Source organism: Ciconia boyciana, chromosome 23 (assembly GCF_034638445.1).
Source record: "Ciconia boyciana chromosome 23, ASM3463844v1, whole genome shotgun sequence".
NCBI lineage: Eukaryota > Metazoa > Chordata > Aves > Ciconiiformes > Ciconiidae > Ciconia > Ciconia boyciana.
This window is the reverse complement of record NC_132956.1, coordinates 1781659-1803150: the sequence shown is the minus strand read 5'-3', so window position 1 is coordinate 1803150 and position 21492 is coordinate 1781659.

Below are 21492 nucleotides of genomic sequence, written 5' to 3'. Positions count from 1 at the left end.
CACCCTGAGAAACGCTATCTGAAATCAGCAGAATTTTATCATGCAAATTACAGGAAGTGTTATCATTGGGAACAGCAGGAAGTTCCTGATTCACTGTCATTTACACATTAAATGAGCTCAGACTTGCTTCATGGAAGGCACTGTGCTGGGAATGTTCTCTGGTCTCAGGCTTTTCTTAGAATCACCAATAGCAGGAAAGGGCAAGAAGAATTTCACCTGTTGAGAACAGTTCAGTGTTGGATTTCTTCATCTACAGCGTAATTCGCTGCTGGTATAGTTATTCTATCAATGAGTTAGGCAGTAAGCTCTATACCTCTCCATTGGAGTCCGTCTGCACTGTGGATGAAAAGATGCCCGGCTGGCTCTCTGTGTGTTAGCCCTGGAGCTGGGAGTTTGGGGAAGGATGGAACAATATCTCACCCGGCTCCAGGTGAGGTGCTGGGGACATGCTCTGCTTGAGACACCGAGTCCTGCAGGGTCTTGGCCCGCAGCCTCACACAGAAAGCTGCACTGAGCCATCATTTCTGAGCACTAAGCACTGTGGCCTTGTCTTTGTTGCCAAGAGGTTTACGTTTGAATGTAAACTATCCCTAGGTAAAAAAAGCACAGTGAAGATAGTCATGTTTGTTCTACCATGAGAGCAGCACTATATTCTTACCAGTGTTGATCTTGGCAAGCCTGCCAGGAAACGACAGATTCACTTCAGATTATATCTGTGCAACCCGGTACTAGCTGATAGTCGTTATCATCTCCTGACTGATGCGGACACACGTGCAGTCGAGCATGGTCGAGCAGATGCTGCTGCCCAGGCAGGTACGTACATGAGAAGTGTAACACCTACTCCTGCCTGACCCAGAGGAGACCCCCGGGCTGGGGGGGCTCCGGCCGAGCTCTCCAAAGCACAGCACATCCTAAAAGGAACATTCTCCCTGCAGCACACAGAGATATTAATGCACTCAAGATCAGCCCTACTTTCCTACTTTTCAAGGAAAATCGAGAGGGAATTCCCCAGAATGATCAAGTGTTCTTCAGCAGCATCATTCTCCCACCCATAACAACAGGCTGGGTAGGACAGCAAATCTGGACTGCAGATGTTTAATGACAAGGGATGAAATTAGATTCCATCCACAACTGAGTCTAATTTCTCTGAGGACCATGAATCTGTCATTGGAAAGGGTGCTCACAGGAGTGGATGACAGTGCTTACTCAGAGCAATGATGTATTTGCGTGATCCACGTTCATTCAGTCTCGGTCATTCTCCTCCTCTGTAGGTGAGAAACACACAGGGGTTTCTGACGCTACTCAGTGTTTTAAAGTTAACGTACCTAATACTCTAGTTCTAGCAATAAGGACTGCTCCCCTTCCAGTCCTTATTTATGTGAAACTAGTTTTTCACGCATTAGATGTTGCCTGGGCAGAACTTCCGAGACAAGGAATTCCTGGTACACACGGGAAAGAAAAGCTGGAACTCAAGCAGAGGGTCAGTTTGCCTCCACAGCCTGGGCTTTATTTCTCTAAGGAGCACTCCCAGCTCAGGGATGATCTGTGCTTGTGTTTACCCTGACGCTAAACCGCCTTCCCTGTACAGAAGAGTAGAAAACATTTCAGCAACAGCACAAACCCCCAGAGCTGTGCAAGGGCTCCAGCCGGGCCAGAAGCCAGCACCACACAACCCGCGGCGGGCCATGGCCGAGGGGACCCGACATGGACTCTGCGGGTGCTCTGTCCCTGCAGCTGTGTCAGGTTTTAATTCCGTCACTGTGAAGCATCCACACACAGGACAGCCATAGGCAGAGCTGGTGTAGCGGAGGAATGCTTGTCCATCGCCAGTAACGCTGCAGCAGGAGGGATCACACGCTAACCTTGCACGCAGGCAGGGAGGGCGGCACAGCGGAGCGGGACACAACACAAGGCAGATGAAAGCTTTTTCAATGCTTCAGAAAGCAACAGACAGAAAGCATAAATATGATTATATTATTTTTCCATGTTTTTCTACTTCATTTCCACTGTCAAAGATGGAAATCTAAAGCTTCTACTATCTAACACTTTACTCTTCCCCCTTTCTGGACTAGCAGCGGCGCAGAGTTGTTCTCACTCCTTCATTCACAACACCGAGGTAGGAAATTCGGAAAGTTTTAGTCCAGCTTTCAGCATTTAGGTTTCAAAGGGATAACAACAAAAGGTATTATTTGACTTGTCAATGACAAACTAACTAGACCAGAGGCTGACTACGCAGGGAGACTGAGCACCTCTGCGCGGGGTTGCTTTGACCGGAGCGAAGGCAACGCTGCCGGAGAGCACGACCGTGCCTGTGCCACTGGGCTGCCGCGGCAGAGGAGCTGCCCTCAGGAGCACCAGTCTCTCCCCGGATCTCCGCCACTGCCCCACACGAAGGATTTTTAAGATCATAGCATCCAGATGTAAGGTGCCAGCCTACACCAGGAGATGCACTACCTCTGTTAAACTGGTGAGACTCCAGCTCCACATTGCTCCAGAACTCCATGGAGCTGACAGGTAGAAATTTTGTAATATCCAGCCATTGAAGTTGCTTTTTTTGGTGTTTTTTGTTTGGGTTTGGGGTTTTTTTCTTGATTAAAGTACCCTCTTCCCAATCCAGGCCTTTGGGGAGAGTTGAGAGCCTGTTGCCATTTCAACAGCTAGATGGTTTTTTACTTATTGTTAATCCCTTCCTCCCAATTTGCTGTTTCACCCTGCTTGCATTGGAACAAGGGAGAGCTAAAGATAAGCAAAATAGGCCAAACCCCCTATAATGGAGAGGTGATGAGATCACCTACCATCTGGAGCCTGTGGTCTTCCAAAGAGGAAACTCAAAAACTAATTAAAAATACTCTGCATCGTAAAGGCTAAACTGCCAGCGGGACTGAGAATAAATTGGAGATCATTAGACCTTCATTTCTCTGCAGTATCTTCCAGTAATTTTAGTTTTGTGAACCAAACAATTTGTGGCAGGGAGGAAAGCCAATGTAATAGGAAGAGGTTGCAGCGAGTCATGTAGCTCCGAGAGCTCGGAGTAGGAGCTCTCGTCTCTCAAGATTGTTTTATTGACTTCCATCTGCCATCTCTGGACAGGCGCAATCCTCCCAGTCACACACCCTCCTCTCCTGACAACGGGGAAATATGTTTAAAATGGCAGTGCTGGGAAGGAGATGTCCAGATCCCAGGAAAACCGTCAGAAATCCCTCCTCAGTTTTAGGCTCCTCCAGTTCCTATCCCGCTCCCACCCCTGCTCACCCATACCAAAGCCCTTCTCTAGCCTCTGATCTTTGACTCTCAGCTCACCCAACCGACATAGGAGCAATCAAAAGCGGAAAATGCCAGCCTCTCTGCAACGCTCCTATTACAGAAGGAGCAGAATAATGTTTCAAGTTTCATTTCGGTGACAAAAACTCTCTAAGACATCACACACAGACAGCAAAAACTAGTGACCTTCAAGGCTACTAAATGGACTTACTTTTTTTTATTCTAGCTGAGACCAAAAGGTATCACGGCAAGAATTACTCTCTACACTTGCCCCGTGCAGCATGCTGCCTCGCTGCCCGGTAAGGTCAGAAGGCTCATTGTCAACAAACCTGCTAATGGCAATCACACAAAAGGCAATTTCTCTTCCAGGGCCCATCACTCTATTAATGAACCCGTAAGCTCAAGAACAGCAGTTTCCAAGATTTATAGACATTTCTTTGCCTGTTTGGGGGCTATCAGCTCTGGAGAATAATTTCATTTTGCCAGACTGGATGGGATCAAGACAGGCATCTAGCTTGCAGAAGGCGTTTCTTTCCCTAAATGGACTTTCCATGGTATTGCAATAACAAATGGAAATTAGACTGTTTTTACTGATAAATCCAGCAAGTGGACACTAGTGATGTGGTCTCAATCTCTCTCTGCCATTTGATTTACCAAGGCTTGTCTAGAAGGAGCTACAGAGTTATTTTTGCACCAGAGGTCTCTGGGTTGCAATCAACGACTTCATTTTTTCAGTCACTTAGCATCTGCTGTGTTGATTTCCCATTGATTTTTATCTCTACGTAGCCTTTAAAAGCTGTTACAGTGAAGCCCAAATAGTAGGCTTTCAAACTCATAAATGTGGGTCAAGGCTAAGAGCAACTTTTGGCCAAGTCAAGAACTGTGGAGAAGTGGTGCAAAGCTGCCCACTCTCGCCTTACAACATCTCTTCCTAAGAAAAGGACGACAGAAAATGGAGCTGGTGCTTTCTCAGGTCATCTCCCGGTCTGCAGGCAGCCTCGACAGCTTGGTAAGTCCGTCTCCTGGATTTCTTCATTTATGTCTTCCTTGAAGATCTTTTTTTAATGTAGTGTAAAACATCAGGGAGACTGGCTTCCTGATACTGAGCAGCTCATTACAGAAGAGGTCCTGATTTTGCTGGGGTTTCTTTCATTTTCCTGGTCCTTAAACAGCAATTCTTAATGCTCCATGTGAGAAGCAATCAGTTTATCAGAGGGAAGAACACTGAATCATCGCATGTGACAGAAACTCGCTTGTCCTCTTGGTGAAAATGGCCATAACCTCATCAAAGCTTTTCAGGAGAGATGATGGAAAGTGCTAATAGGAATTAGGTATTTAAATTGATGACTCAGTCAGGATTATTCAGTGATGCACTGAAATTTGTTTTTCTCAGATGTTTGAGCCCCTCCGAGGGCCATAGAGGACCAGAACAAACACTAGAGATGAGAGAAGTGGAAATTCTGTGTGACGTTGCTTTTTCACCTTTGGAAAGATCGGTTTTATCTACGCACAAATGAATAGGGCTTTCACTCCAGGGACTTTGCTATGTTTTAAGAGCTTTTCTTGTCTTGACTGTAATGCCATTTGAAAACGGATCCATGCAGTTTTATTTTGTCTCCTTCCATTAGTCCCACCCTCGTCACTGACTGAGCAGCCCCTGTCCCAGGAGCGCTGGGGTGAGTCAGGGACCGGGATCTGGAGCAAGTCAGCGAGGCAACAAGAAGACAGGGAGGTTCTTCTAAATACAGATCCCATTTCTTTATGAATTCATGCCATTTGGGGACCGTATTAATCTGGCTACCGTTCCTCTGTAATTTACGTTCAGGCATAATCTTGAACATCTAAAAGGAGAAGTGTTTTATTTTCAAAGGAAAGCAAGCGATTCATAAAACATTATATGTTGACATTTTCTGGAGAATATAAAGGGGCTCATTGCTCTGATTCAGGCCCTATTTGCATAATTTTTCCTTCACTCACCACAGGTAAATCATGGTTAAATATTGAAGCATTTATCACCTGTGTATTTTCAAGCCAGACTTTATACGAGCATAAAAGAGAGGGACACAGTTTCTCAAGCACATGCATCAAACTGCAAAAATATTTTGGCACTCGTCTAGCTCTGCGCTCACAAAATTAAGATCCTGGCCAGCTCTGGGCATAAACACCTCCCTTTGGAGGAAACTCACCCTAGGATTATTTTTCACCCGACTCCTAAGGAAGGTCCCGAAGCAGAGCTCACGTACGGCTGAAACGATGCATGGACTTAGGCTGCCATCTGCACGGTGCTGAACTTCCCCCCAGGAATGCTCACGGAAAGAAATATCAAGTAAAAGAGCGTTTGGGTGTTCAGTCACCCACACCAAAGCCCCTGCTCTGTCAGCTGACCTGTTGCTATCCAAGTTTATGGGCCTGTAACACTGAGACATTTAATTTGGCTTAGAATTACTGGCTACATCCTCAGCTAATGGAAATTGAGGTCACTTTACAGCAGATGCTGACACGGGGATCACATCTTGTCGTTCAAGTTCCTGTTCAGCAACTCTACAATATGTAAATGGTAGTCAATTAAAAATACATATATTACACAATAGAAGCTTTCAGCCTTTCACAAGTGAAAACGTGACAGAATAAAATGTGTCTGTTCTTACACTGTCCACTTTCATTTCGACCCCAAACTGTGACTGAGGGACAAATAACTAAGTGAAAAGGAGAAACACTACTGTTTGTCACATAACATCAAACATTTTCCCTTGTCTCATCCTCCATTTTCCCTTCTGTTGTCCTAATAAATAAAATAATACTTTGGGGATTTAGATTTACAAACAAACCATCTCTGTATTTGGCTATATCTTCTATAGCAATGCAGGAGGAAGATTCCGTTACTCAATAACTAACTGTACGCAGAAAATGCATACAAATTATTGCAGCTGTCGCTATCACAACTTAGGAGTAAATGCAGATGGCATGAAATAATATTCACAAACAGCTAATAGAATTTTAATGGCTTTAGAAAGAAAATAAAATGAAAGACACTGTATTTACTTGTGATATGAAGAGAATTTATAGTGTGCCAGTGCAAGTAACGAGTCACTTTGGACCTTGCATTTTCACACATTCAGAAGTGGGCAAGTCCCTGTGGGTTTTATTTATGGGAAGTTTAAATAGCAATCATAATTTGTGAAATATTCAAGGATGCATCTGCATAAAGTATGATGTTCGCATTATGCAAATGTCATGTATGATGAATGAAATGCATCAAATGTCTTGAGGACACCCAGATGTTAAGCCTACCAGGATGCCAGGAAACATGGAAGGAGGTGAAGAACATGATTTCTTCTTGAGTTAATTGATTTTCATGTTCCAGCATCACCTTCTAAATACTTCCAATCAAGAAGCAAGCTACAGTCACAGTTCACTTGTTGTGGTTGTCTTTTTCAATCATCATTCTCACTTCCCTTTTCCCAGCACAGTCCAAGAATCAACACAACCTTTCAAATGGTTAAATGAGATCATTTCCATATACATATAGCATTCAAGTGTGAATGCTCACCAGTTAAGCGCTACATTTCGAGCTATGCTTTCTTTATATTTTTTGTTCTGTGGCCAACAAAACGGGCAGAAAGGCTGTGCTACAACTCACTGTTACCGGCTGTCACGTACGAGCATTGAGGATGGAGGAATTCCAGTCCCAGCACAAAACAAGGGCCCGAGAACCAGAAGGCAGATGGGGCTTTGCAGGGTGGCACAACACGGCCGTGCCTTTTGCTTGTAGATTTGGGAGTACAGATCGTAAAGATCCATATGCGTTGAAGAGTGAAATTTATGACAGAGTAAAAGCCTGTCCTATTAAAACGACCAGAAGCTGTGCCTTTGCCTTTATTTAGACATTATTTCATCCCCAATACTGAGCACATCCAGAACCATGCCTCCCCCCCCCTCCCCAGAACCACATTATTTTTTGTTGAGACGATCACTGTATAGACAACATAATACCAGCAGCCTTTTCTCACATGTAAAAGGCCTGTGTCACACAGCTAGGTCTGCTGGAGCTGAGGGCTCTGACCTGATGTCCCAGAGCTGGAAGGAATCATCTCTTGGTTATCATGAAATTCTGCAGCTTGTGGTGCAAATTAATTCCCAGATAAAGACCGTTCACCTCCTGTACCACACACAAGGCGGACCAACAGAACCAGAAGCTATTCAGGATAAGGGCAAGGGCTCATACTGTTTTTACTGGTAGAATAGCGATGAATTAATAACTGCTAATTATCACACGTATTAGGAAAAATTTCTACTGTTCTTCCTTGTCTTTGGGGCAAAAAGACAGTGGCCATATTTCTGTCCTGTTACTGCTGAAGAAAATAAGAAGTTTTATTTAAATGAACAGGGCATGTCAGTATAGCTTTTCCATCCGGCAGAGGAGGACGATGCTGCAGCAGGTGGGACACAGAGCAGATGTTAAACACGTGTTAAGAACTTACACACAATCAGGACCTGGCTTAGACTGTAGTCGCTAAAATCATGAACGTGCCAACAGTGGGAGCAATCTCGCTTTGACCCAGAGGGAAAAGATTTGGGGTAGAAGCCTTAAAAGTATTTAAGCAACTGACAAACCAGATCTGTGATGTAGTCTTTTCTGGGCATATCCAGAGTGCCCAGCAGCGGTGCTTCACTGGAGGGCTGCAATCACGCCTGTCCGCTGATGGGATCAGTCAGACCAGGTACCTCTGCGGAGCATCAAACCCCTTTGCTTTCTCGAGCTTAGGTGCTGGAGCAGACTACAACTCTTAGCAGCATCACTGAGATGCTGTCGGTGAGATGTGCTATCCAAAGTTATTTATTTTTTAACTGAGGCTTCAAATAAAATTGAGTAAGCTCATAATTAAGTTAGAAATGTAAATCTCAGTTAACTTCAATGATGCTGATCTTATTGATATGGCAAATCAGTAACTGTCTTGAAATGACAGATTAAAACTGATAAAAATAATTTTACTATTGAGCACATCATTTGATGTTGTAAAATGGAATTTGTGAAAGCCAGTTAAAATGATGACTATTGAATCTGTTCACGGTGACAGATAGCTTTTAAATGCATGCAACTTGCCCACAACCTGAAATTCATAATAATTTTTGAAAATGTCCCTAGTAAAGGAACACTCACACATAAATACACATCTTTGTCTGACAGCAAAAGTATTCTACTTTAAATATCAATATATATCCTCATATCTTCTACTCAGTTTAACTTCAGGAGAGTGATGTGTGTGTGCCTGTACTTCACAGCAGACGGCAGGTTACACGTAAGCTGGTTCCCACTCGGCAGTTGTTTAGCCTGAGACTCTTGAAAAGCCCGTCAGGACTCTGCAATCCATATGGAAGAGTAAAGTCAAGAATATAATTTTTCTTGCACCAGATGCTATCAGACAAAGTGATTAAAACTACATCAGTCATTTGATGTAATAGGAATACTGCCTATGGAGCGGATTGCTGCTACAGGATCAATAGCTTCTGTTTTATAACAAAAACCAAATGCCTCAGCTTTGCTTGCAGTTTTTCTAGCAGCGAGGGGCTATTATCCAATGGCTGCACTCAATTCCATTGACATCCGCTCTTAAATGTTATGGATTCCCAAAGAGTTCATGCAAATTCAAGTTACATCTGTCATTAAAACACTCTGCTCAAGTCTCTCTGGGAGTCAGAGCAATCGTGGCCGTGTATGTGTAAAGTGAGCGCAGAGTTTCACATCCAATTTTGGCTTCTAACAGCTTATGTCGCAATCTTTACTCTGCATAAATACCAACCCAGCAGCAGGGCGTGGGAGAGAGTGGATCAGAGGGAGCTGCGAACGGATGGTCTGGGTATGTCCGGGTGGGCTGGCTGCTAACGTCACGGCTGGCAGACAGACCAACCAACCTGACTCAGTTTCCCCAGCAGCAGGGTGGGGATAAGGACACTTATCCATGGTGTCCCTCAGGAAATTGTGGGGATTAGCTGGTTAACGTGTGTTAAGTGCCCCGGAGGTGGAATATGCTAAGTAAGTGGAAAGCACGGTTATTAGCCGATCCCTCACCGCCCGAGCAGGATTGCTCCCCACAGTCCCTTTCTCAGCGCTTTGCTCCATCTGCTCCTGCATGCTCTGATGGAGCCTGACCTCTCCTCGTGGGAGAGCCTGATGCAGCCTAACAGACACCACTGCTCAGAAGCCATCTCTGATATTAAACCTCAATATTCTTGACTTAATTTCAGCCCATATTTCCTTGCTCTATCCTCACGCTTAGCACTTGCATTTTATTTGTCATTAATAACACATACCAGAATATATATTGGTAACAACATAATACCACATGATATTGTTCTTCCTTTGACTTGGGACTTCCTCGCTCTTTGCTGATTTGTATTGCAGCTCTCCTTAATGTATTTCATGTGTGAGGGTGAATTTATACTGCAGTGAACCAAGGCACTGGCTTTAATGCATCTCTTTCCCTAGCCTCCTCCGAGTGCATGAATCTTCCACCTCCCTGATGCTGCACAGATATTAAACACATTATTCTCGTTTGATTGAATACTAGTGAAATTAAATTTCTTCAGTGACTTACTCCTTTCTGCCGAAGCTGAGCAGGGAATATGCACGCAGGAAAGTAGAGAGGAAAGAGGGGAAAAAATGAGAGGATCAAGCACTGAGCTGAAGAGTGACCATTTTCACCTCCATTAGCAGTTTTATGCTAGATATGATAAATTTTAGCTTCAGTGGTGCAAATTCCAACATCTGCTCCATCTCTGCCTCACAGACGTGTTGACAGGTGTAGTCTCCTTTTCAGTATTGCTTGGGAGCTGACAGATGGACTGTCAGCAGTAAATAAAGGGTAAATCCCACTGGCAGTGGCAAGGGGCTCCTGAACTTTTCCTTTGTTTTCACTCATTTGATTTCACGTCTCTAGACTCTGTACTCACTGTCTTAACAGCATTTAGCAAGGAATTTCCTTCTCTTTAATCCTTTCTCTTATCTCCCTTGAGAAGATGAAAGCTAAATGATGTTAATCTGCCAAATATTTCTGATCATTATGAGTGCAGTAGAAATTACCACCCTGACTGGAAATTAATTGCAAAATAAAATGAGGTTGGAGGGGAATGTCAACACCTGAATGTCGTTTCTTCTCACACATTGAAGGACAGAACTTTGCAGGTCTAGAATTCAGCATACAACCAGATTTGGTGAAACAGGGCATGGACCAGCCCTCTCCAGAGCCAGGCCATCTCACGGTGCTCGCCTCCAGATGCTCAGTCCAGACTACTTGGCAATAAGGACGTGCACCAACGTCCTAGCACTGCCCCCTTAATTCTGCTCTATTTTAGCATACAGTATTTGCTGCGATTACGTTGCAACTACACTGACATCTGGTTTTGCCAGTACTTCAGCAAGGCTGCAATGTCACCACCAGTTTCCCTTCCCAGCTTTGTCCCCACAGCCAGTTCACTGCGCAGCCTGGGCTCATTCAGCTCAATTATCGGTGCTTGATATATCCCCTGTGAAGAGGAACGCGTTTTAGGTCCTTCACAGTAACTGAAGAAAAGCATTTAGGTATGAAATGAATGAAGTGTTTGTATGAAGAGAGGTGACAAGTATTTTCCCAAGTCAGACCTATTCAGGTAAGCATCTTTGTGTGTTGGAAAGTATTGTTATTAATTCAAAAGGATAGCCACCAAAACCCACAGATCCCTGCACAGGTAAGGATAATATGTGGCTGTCCAGAAAAGGCCAAATCCATGGCTTATGGGATGCTGACAGCAAAGGTCTTCTGCAATCTTTTGCTTCTCCTTTCAAAAGCTTCGTGTAATTGTCAATAATTAATGCTCAATAATAAGTGAATCCATGGGACACTCATTAATTGTACACCCTCACAAAAACTCCAGCAGATGCCCTATGCTTTACTTTGTTATTATTTAACGGTATTGGTACAACGGGGATTTCTGCACAGACACACGGCAACAGAGAAGGATGGCTAATACAAAGCAGCTTGTTCCCCCACATTGCAGTTTATCTTCATCATAAACTTGTGACTTGATAGACAACCTTTGTTAAACAGGAATTGTAAAGCCAACGTAAGATGGTTAGGGGATTACAGATTTAATTATTTAAAAGTTTGGTTGCTCACAAGGTTTAGTTGTAACAAGAATAAAGAAGCTCTGGTACTTTTTCTGCACCTGTCAGGAATACAAAAATTCATACCTGAATAAAAGATCCAAAGCCACTGAAGCCAGTGGTGAGAATCTCATTTGCTCCTGTGTACTTTCACTTGGGTCTGAATGCGTGGAATAAAATAGCAGGAGGCAAGCCCTGATTTTTTTATTCCATTCTTACTCATGCAAAACTCCTGCTAATATCAGCTGGAGCTCTAGGGGAACAAGGGCAGTCCCATGTGTGAATAAACTGATCTAACACGTCTTTATTCAAAGCTTTCTACCTACCCGTATCTCCCCAGACAATGAATGAATCTGTCCTCTCAGGGACAGAAGAAACATCTCTAGGATTTGGTCATAACAATGCAGGAAAGTTTGTTGCTTCCTGATAGAGCAAGTTTTTCTTGGATTTCATAATTCCTCTTCAGCTGCTGTTATTTATAATACTTGAGCATTACAAGTAGAAAGAAAGAGAATCCCGGACATTCTTCGACAAGAATGAGGTTACCCACCGGGAAATAAACACATGCAAAAGCCACTTTGCTGCTCTTATTTTTCTGATGAAAGAAGCTGAGCTAAGACACGGAGGAATTTGCTGGCTTTCCTGTTGGATACATCGTCTTCCTGTATTATAAATCACATTTTGTTGCCTTTTTTTTTTTTTACATTAGTTGTACAACTCCCCTTAGCTTAACATATTCCGTGCTTCTGAAGGTTATGATAACCTGTCTATCTCCTATGAGCAAGACAGTACAAAGGCATTTTCTGGGTAATACAAACTGTTCCGCACCAAGCAATAATAATCATTCAGGTGGTTCTGCAGAGCAGCAGAGGTACCCGATAACCCGCGCCTTGCAGGCACAGCCTGGCTCTAACCCTGCCCATCAGGGGCTGGCACAGGGGACCCGAACCGGCCGGGAGGAGGGAAATAGCGAAAAGCACAGAGCTGGCAGAGAAGTGTCTTGCATGTTTTCAAGCCAGGTGAGGGACAGGGAGTCTCAGGCACTGGCGGTGTTTCAGCGGAGCAGAAGTCAGTCCTGCGGCATTAAAATCAAGGAGGGGGACTAGTTGAGTCCCCGAGGCCCCTAGGCTCAGCAGAGAGGGACTTTGCCCACACTGGGCGAGGGTCTGGCTGTATTCTGGCAGACACACGCTGCAGCTCCTGCAGCATCCCCTGTCCCAAACGAGAACTGGCAGATGGTATCATCAAATGCTGAGGAGTTTATTTGCTCGTGCGGAGCTGTGCATGGGTGATGCTGCTGATCAGACAGGAGCTGCGAACAGGCGCCTGCTCCGTGCTTCAGTCCTGAGCTACTTCTGTGAATACCCAGCAACCCGCAATCCTGAACCGCAGCCTCCTCAATCCTCTTTAATATGAAAGGATTAGGACACAGAGACTGCATTAGCTTTCATATGCGCTCACATGTCAAAACTAAACTGATCAGGAATAAAATACTCTGGTGTAACTTAGACAAACATTCAGAACTGCATATGATACATACAGAAATGACAGAGCCAGGGAAAAACTGTACCACATTTGAACTTCAAAGCCTTTTCTCTCCCTTAGTTCCTAGCTGCTTGCCAAGACCTGGTGAGTCCGTAGATCTGGGTTTTCTCTGCAAGAGCTGGTGATAGTTACTAGTGCTTCAGAATATTTAGGGAGACGGTGTCTCTGCAGTCATTAGACTCATTAAGCTGCTTTTCAGGCTGAGAAGCAGCTCTCCAGAGCAAAACTATTTGAACACAAAACTTAGACCAGAAATTCGATAATACTTGGTTTAAAAATATTAATTTGGGGAGTGGGGAGGGGAGTTAATGAATTTCACACTCATGAAGTGCTATCAGATTTTGGTGCCATCTGCTTATGCTTAAGACAGTTTCCAAGGCAGCTTTCCTGTTCTGCGTCAAGCCTCTCCTGGTGAGAGACCATGTACGAGGGAAGGGGTAACCTCTTCTCCGTGCTTGGCCTCCCAGGGGAGCCTGTATCAAGTGTTACAGTCTGACACTGAATATACGTGCAGTCAATTTACGAAGAGCAACAGCTTTTAACTACTTTGTTGAAGGAAAGGGTGAAATGAAATCGAATCAGAAAAAAATGGTACATCATGTGGCGGAACAGATCCACACTCTTCTAGAGACAATTTTGCATTTGTTCTGTACTGTATTCATTTACTCTCTATTAATCCTAAAGCATAACAAATTCATAGAGGAATCACTTCACCCACCAGAGAGAAAGCAATAGAACAAGCAAAATCCTAGCACCAACATAAGGCGGAAAGAAGCAAGCACGTAAGGCAAGTTACTGCGCATTTTGATAGACAGTAGAATATAATTGCTCTTATTACAGACTACTCAGGACCACAGAACAAGCTTCCAAAACGGCCACAAGCCGCTGCTTGTATAAAGTCATGGGACACACGTCCTAGCTATTTGTCTGCATCAAAAGACAGAGTATCTCTTTGAACAGAAGAAAGCACCAACTCAGAGGGGAGTCATTTTGTGAATGGCAAGAATTACGACAGCGTACCTCGGAGATCTTCAATGCAAATAGTCACCTCCCCTGACTCCGCTCAGCTTGTGAGATCTAACAAGATCACACAGCGCAACATGAGCTGAACGGGGGTTAAAGCCCTTTGAAGAGACGCAGCTGAAAACACCAGCCGGATGTCAACAGAAAAACCAGTAACGGCATTTGTAAACTCACATTTACTGTGATGATGCTGGAACGTAGAAGCCTTCTATTTTGGGAGATTTTTTGCATATTTTCCTACAGTTACAATTGATAGCCAGATGACATTACACCACATAGTTTGTCTGTATCTGCTTTTGCTTGGGCACATTTCTTTTCTCTGGTCACTTCATATACACACGTTTTGGCACTCTGCAAGAGTCTGTCTCAGCACTATATTCTGGGTGTTGCACACACACTACTAAAGGAAACTATATTCACAGAACTAATGGCAATAAAAGACATAAACATATCCCACTTAACTACTTATTACAACAAATGTCCCTCAAAAGTCAAAGGATCCTGTCTGATCATTCACCCTTCCTTAAGTCTCAAGAAACCTGACCCTTGAGACTATTGAGGCTGCGTAGCTGTTCCAAGTTTAACATACAAGTGGCAATGGGGTCCAGTACCGCCCAGTTCAAAAAGTAAAACAGCAATCCTTGCCCTAGACAGCTTAGAGCACAAGGGATTTTGTTAAAAGCACAGCCTCGACTCATGCAAAAAGGACAACACAAAGAACTTGTGGTGCCCTGCACCGGTGGGGCACAGGCGTCCCATGTTATGTTGTGTCCTTCATGTATTTTTGGAAGGTGGGAGCAAGAATGTCCATTTCTGGAAGAGATGAAAAAAGAAGCAACAGCTCTGCAGAGATTTGCTTGAAATTTTGTGCATGATGATTTCACAGAGAGCTTTCTGCTGTTGACCCCAGGTGGTACATACATAACTCCTCCAGCACAGAATACACACAAACCTTATCTAGAGACATTAAAGAAAGCTGCTTGACATTGAAAATCAAATTGATTTCTTGCCAAGATTTCACAAGGGCATGTGTGACAGCAAATGACATGCTTAAGCCTTGCAAGAAGAAAATAAACATGTCCAATGCAAAACCCATCAGTTTCTGTGCCAGCTTGAATTATGCACATCTGTACTGATTTGACACCCAGCTTGCTTGGCAGCAGAGGCAAAGTGTGTGTTGCCACAAGCTGAAATAGATAAATAGGGTAGAACAGTGCTCGCTGTCTCATATAAGGCTGCAGAGAAAGCAGCTCACGTTCTAAGGAAATAGTGTCCAGTCTCTTTGTTCCTCACTTTCCTATTCAGTAACAGTTGCTTGGAAAGCCCACACTGCTGCCCTTGCACTTTATTTTTCGACTTCCTTTTCCCTTTGTGCTATGTACTGAAAAATTAGCCATCAGAAAACTGGTGACTTTCTGCTTTCTTATAAGTAGGATAGAATTTCAAGTCAGGCAGAAACAGCCTTTTTCCAAAAAGCCACCAATTTAGTGTTTAAGGCGCTTTGATGGATAAGAATACCTGAAGCTCACACCCTTGCTCCACATCTGGCTGAGCAGGCACTTGAACATAAGGCTACCAGATCCAAAGTGATTTCCTACCATTAAACTCCGGGCAATCTGGGGGTCCCTCTCAGCGAGTGCCTTTTCATTTCCTGGAAATTTGTGTTCCTGTGTGAAATGAGGTCAGCAGCCTGAAGTCCAGTTTTTAAACAAAAGCAATGAAACAGAATTGCTCGCTATTGCCCTGCTGTGTGACACAAGGTCTCTTATCCCTCTGATGTCATTTCTCTTGAATTATTTGTCAAATCGGAGTGTAGACTCTTCAGGCCAAACACCATCCTTTAACATGAGTGTATGTCATGCCCAGCACATTGGGACCACTGGCTGCTGGGATGTTATAAATAACGCTTCCAATTTCACCACCTGGTGAAGAGAAACAAACGTTTCTTTAAGTCCCTGCATACTTCCATCCACCAGAGATTAATGTAACTGCCACCTCCTGCCATGCATTTTGCTATATTAACATAAAGTTTCTATTGCACAGCACTTTGATCCATTTGTGTTTATTTAACTCCTGTGTTCTGACAGAAGAAGATGGAGAATCTGCATAATTAATAATGACCCAAGCAATCTCACTTAATGCCTGTTCTGAAACCCCTGACTATCCTTGTTAACTAACGACATCTATAATAGTGTCAGACAGGTAAAAGACTCCTTTAGTCTGTTGAGATATTATTCACCTGGGATTATCAATGGGTGTTTTTCAGCTCTAGCCATTAGCTGGAATTGCTCGGGTCATTCATAAAACTTCTTTTACTTTTCACGAAGGGAGCACAAAAGCAGGGCTGGAGCAAAAAGCCGTGCATCAGGATGAATCTCCTGTTTATATATACATTGCCACAGTCCTCCTTTGCTGTCACCAAGGCAGAAAAATGGATAATAAGAGTTCTCCCAATAATAAGCTGTTCTCCCGACAGCTTTGGAAACATCAATGACTCGTTAAATGATCAGAACAAGCCGTGCTTGCTGCACAGGGTTACCTTCATCCTCAGGACCTCCCTCTGCCCCTTCGAAAGAAGACAAACCGCTTTGGCTGCCTGCCGGGTCCGGGTGCCTGTCCCTGCGAGGCACTGGAGGAGCACGCACGGCATCTCCAGCCTTCCAGGGTCCACTGAGGCAGGCCCCGAGTTCAAAGCCCAGTCCGTGCGATCTTAGCCCAGACTGCCCATCAAACCTCCTGCTTTGGCTCAGCTTCCCTTTGAATTAAAAATACTCTGTTGCACAGCAAACTAATCACACTGCCAGCGAGTCTCCAAGCTGTAGCCAGCGTGTCAAGAGCAGTGCAGCTTTAACCGTTGTCCCAACTTATTATGCAGTGAGCCTTAGCTGCCCTTAAGCATATACTCTGTACCAACACTATTTTTATTTTCATTTACTAGCAGTTTTGAAGAGATTTAAAGACCATGCTCCTTGTGTGTCTCTATCACAGAGCATCAAGAAATAGGGAAACTGTGAATTTTAAGGTCAGAAAGCTGAAGGAGACCAGGTTTAGCTTTCCGTTTGCTCAAAGAACAGATTCAATCCAGTCCACAGGAGCAAAAGCTTCACAGGTTTTTCCTCACCGAGATGCTCCCAGCCAGAGCAGATCTTTGGGCACATGGATGGCGGGTTTGGGCTTCTGGCCCCTGTGGCAGCCGAGGCCACCCGGCCTCAATTATCCCAACCCCGGCTGCAGCCGAAGCGACGAGCACCGCTCCTCGTCACCTCTCCCACCACTGCCCCAAGCTGAGCGGCTGCCAAAAGCGAAGCCCCGCGGCACGGGCAGGCAGGAGCGCAGGCAGAAGCGCAGGCAGGAGTGCCACCCCTGATTTTAAACAGGCAACAGCCCCCTGGCCAGAAGGTGTTTTTTAAGCAGGTCGTGGGAGATGTGGGGCTCTGAATGGGCAAAGGCTTTATTTCCTCCAACGAAGTAAACTTGTAATTCCTAATATCAGAACAATGCCGTTTGCCAAATCAGATGAAATGCTTGTAACAGGGGCTAATCAGATTCTACATTAATGAGAGAAAATATGAAGCTAATCAACACCCAGGCAGGTCTCTAGGCTGCAGGCCTATTAAACTTCATAAAAAATTAATGACTGAAAGAGCAAAATCGTTTGTAAGGGGTCTCCAGTGGCAGTGGAAGCGTCTTGAGTACCGTTCACCTCTCATTACAGTGAATTAGCCTCACTTTCCAACCCCAAACACCATCTACTGAGCAGCGGCTTCTGCTCAGCCCTGGATAGCTCTGTTTCAAGAGAGTCCTGACATATTTATCCATCCTCCTTCCCTCCCTCACACCTTCTGCTCCACTTTCGTGATGGCTTTTTCCATGTTAATTAAGGAAATTTGTACTCCGACAGCTCCCGGGAAATACCTTTGTTCCTCGAGGGCTGCGGGTGCCCGCGGCGAGCAGGGAGTGGGGCCGCTCTGTCGGCTGCTAACGGGGCATGGGGTGGCAACCTCCAAAACAGGGACGAGCTGGTGTACGAACAGAGAGCGCAAGAAAACCTGCCGCCACCCCGCCAGCATTTTTGGCTTCAAGATATTTTCCTGTTTGGAAATGGATTTTCATTTGGAAACATGAATGGGGGAAAGATTCTTTGTGATGTCTGCAAGATGGCCTTGCAGACGTTGGACTCCCGTCGGAGCTACTGGAATTTAGTCTCAGTGCTGCCAGTTTCACTGTGCCACCTCCAGCAGGTTATGAATTACTAATACGATGCAAAAATGTAGATCATAATACAATGAACTGTACAAGACTGGAAACAAGGCAGGTTCTTCTGGCTTACATCTGTTGAACAAAATGGATACTCTGCTGACTTCAGCTGTTCTAGTCAAGAATAAATAAGGCAAGCTAAACCTGCCTGGTCCAGTCCTTTTTCTCACATGCATTGTTTGAGTTCTCACGTAATTGCAAGTTTGTGCACAACAGATCACTTAAAGTGATCTTCTGTATTCAGTGTTGCGGAGGTAAAACAATCATTTCTTAGATTTTTTGTCTGGGAAAACAAAAGACCATTAGAGTAAATCTTAAATATTTAATGTACTATGTAAATTAGATGTTTAAGTATATACCTAGTTCAGTGAAAGAAAAGTAGAGGAGGTACATTAAAAAGTATGAGAAAGACATCTGGAGGATTCAGTAATCATTGTTTCTGTACATGTGTCTCAGAAGACCCAGAGGTTTTGCTCTGAAATATCTTCATGCCTGAATGGTTGTCAGGGGCGCAGTCCCGGTCCTATTTATAACCTGGTGCAGCTGAATTAAGCACCTCTTGTTTCTTAATCAGGTTACAGGAGACTGTCATTTATGCCTTAGTATTGAGATGTTCCATTTTCTCTCCTTATGTGGTGTTGCAGTACATTAGTGGGAACTCATTGCCAGTAATGAACCTGCTTTGAGAATGGAAGTCCCACAGCTTATCAAGGCTTAATCTTTGCACATTGCACTAGAGACAAGGCCACATTCTCTGCTGCCTTGGACTTTGCAAAATCATTTACCTCTGCACAAATAAGTGTACGTTTCTGCCATTTTGGTGTAGTGGCAGCTGAGACCTGCTTTGTTCTCAGCTCGCAATGATGCACGAAGCTGCGTGAGATGCACAGCAATGCAAAGCGTGTTTTCTCCGACCCGGTCATACTGAAATCACATGAATTTGCTTCAGGAGCAGCACTGTAGAGCAGCGAGTATCTACAGAGTATTATGGTAGTTTGAGCTGTAGGATTGATATTGTGTTCCTATATATTTATATAGGCAAATAAGCTGTGGTTGCAGTTTGAGCAATGCCTGGGTGAGACACGAACCAAACTGGAATCATGGATCCACCCTTCCTCTTCCTTCCACTAAAAGGTCTGGGACAAATTCTTGCCTGGCAGATGAGATTTCTCAACTACACATTCAGACTTCGGGAGTCCAAAGATTTGAATTTCACAGCTTAGTGCACAGACAGAGGGGAAGCGACTTGTCTATGTCAACGGCAAAGACAGATCTAAAATTCATCTTTCCTGACTACCAGCTTAAAGTGTCTCCATTTAGAAAAACATGCAAGCCCCTTTGGAGATGCAGGTTTACATTTGTAAGACCTTACTCCTACAGAAGATAAACCCAAGACCAAAAATTCATTTGAATGCAAACTACGTAGGTGAAGTGCTGGCTACATGCTTGCTGGCTACAACTCCAAAGCAATAAAACTGCTCTTAATATCTGCATCATCTGTTCCAGCTCCCTCAAACAAAATACTCCGGGATATTCAGCAGCCATCAGCCTAACTTACCTGAACCCTGCTGGCTCCCAGCTCTGCAGAGCAACTGCAGTATTCCATGGTAGCTTTTGAAGAAATAATTCTTGCTTTTTTTTTTCTTTGCCACTTAACATAGGAGAAAGTGATAAAGCTGCCCCTGACTTAAATATAAAGTTGTCATCCACACTTCCAAATAGTCTCATCTTGCAAAAAATTGCAATATGACAAAAATGCATGACCGTCCCAGCAAAAAAAGGGCAAGAATAAGTAGAAAGCAACTGGTCTGACACCTGAGGGCTCTGTAGGACTCTTCAAGCAACATGATTTTCTTGGACAGCGTGCACGGAAAAACACTGCTATCCCTCTGCACACTAATGGCCACCTCTTTCGGAGTGTCAGCTGAGAGACAAGCTTAAGTGGGGACGATGAAGAATCAATTCCTGATAATACTTCTCCTATAACTGCTTAGTGGTGCACATGGAAAACATACTGAGAAGGGTTCTACGCTGCCAGTGCCTACATGGAGTCTGTGCGTAAAGTGAGACTGGTTTTCAAGAGCTATCAGTCAATTATCCCTGTTCCAGAATTCAAATTAAGCGATTACTAGAGATCCTCCCTGATGAAGACTCTAGGGATTTCCCAGATGAGACTGGTGATGCTGTCCTGTCATCCAGCACACCCAGCACAAGCTCAGCGACTTTCTCTGGTCTGCTATTCTTTGCATTTCCTGGCTGTCTCTAGAACAAATCTCCACTTGTGCAATGCTGTGGTTGGAAGTTGTGACTTCCAGAATCAGAATTCCCCTGGCTTCTGCAATTCCTTTAACTGCACTGCTATATAAAGTTATTATATATCTGTGCCATCGATGTGTTCCTCCAGCACATATTTACTTTAAAATATTTTGGATATTATTGAGTAACAGAGGTGAGATCCACCTGTCTACTGAAAACCTAAGACACCTCTCCTTTTAAAAAAATATAACCGTGATTTATCACCCATTGTAGCTGGACTGACTCTGAGGTTGGGAAGGTGGATGTGCTAGATACAAAAAGGAACAAAGAACAAAGCAGGTGGGAACAGGTGGTGGGAGCTTTTGATGACCACATCATTAAGAAGATAAATGCAGCTCTTCCTCTAATTTATTATCTACATTGTCTCTTCCATGATCACATTGTCTGCAGGGCAGAGGAAGGGGCTGTGTGATCTCGCATGAAGTAAGAAGGCAGGACTGGTGCAAAGAGCTCTGAAAAAAGGAAATAAATCAATTGCGCTGGTACCTTGGAGTCTTAACTTTTTCAGGCAGAGCACATTTACTGCTGAATCTCATCTTGTTACTAATATTCAGTTAGAATGCAGTAAGTGAAATCAGCTCGTTAGAAATCCAGGCAATGTATTAATGTGTTTTTTTCTTCTCTTTTGGGAATCCTCTCCTGTGTAAATAAGACACATAATAACCCTTCTCTACATTTTACACATGTGCGCTGCTTTTCAGACATAAATGTCACAGTGCTAGCATAATTATCCCCATTCTCCAGAAGAAAAAAAGAAGCACAGAAGGGTCTGACCCACGAATATTAGATGTGACAGCTAAATTTGGATGCCCGTGTAGAGTGCAATTTTCAGTCCTCCCACCATCTCCTCTGAAACAAGGAGGAATTGCTCAGGCAATAGCATCAAAACACCCAATGCCGACAGTTAGGCTCAGATTTCCAAGCTAACGCAGAAGATTGTTTACAGTTGT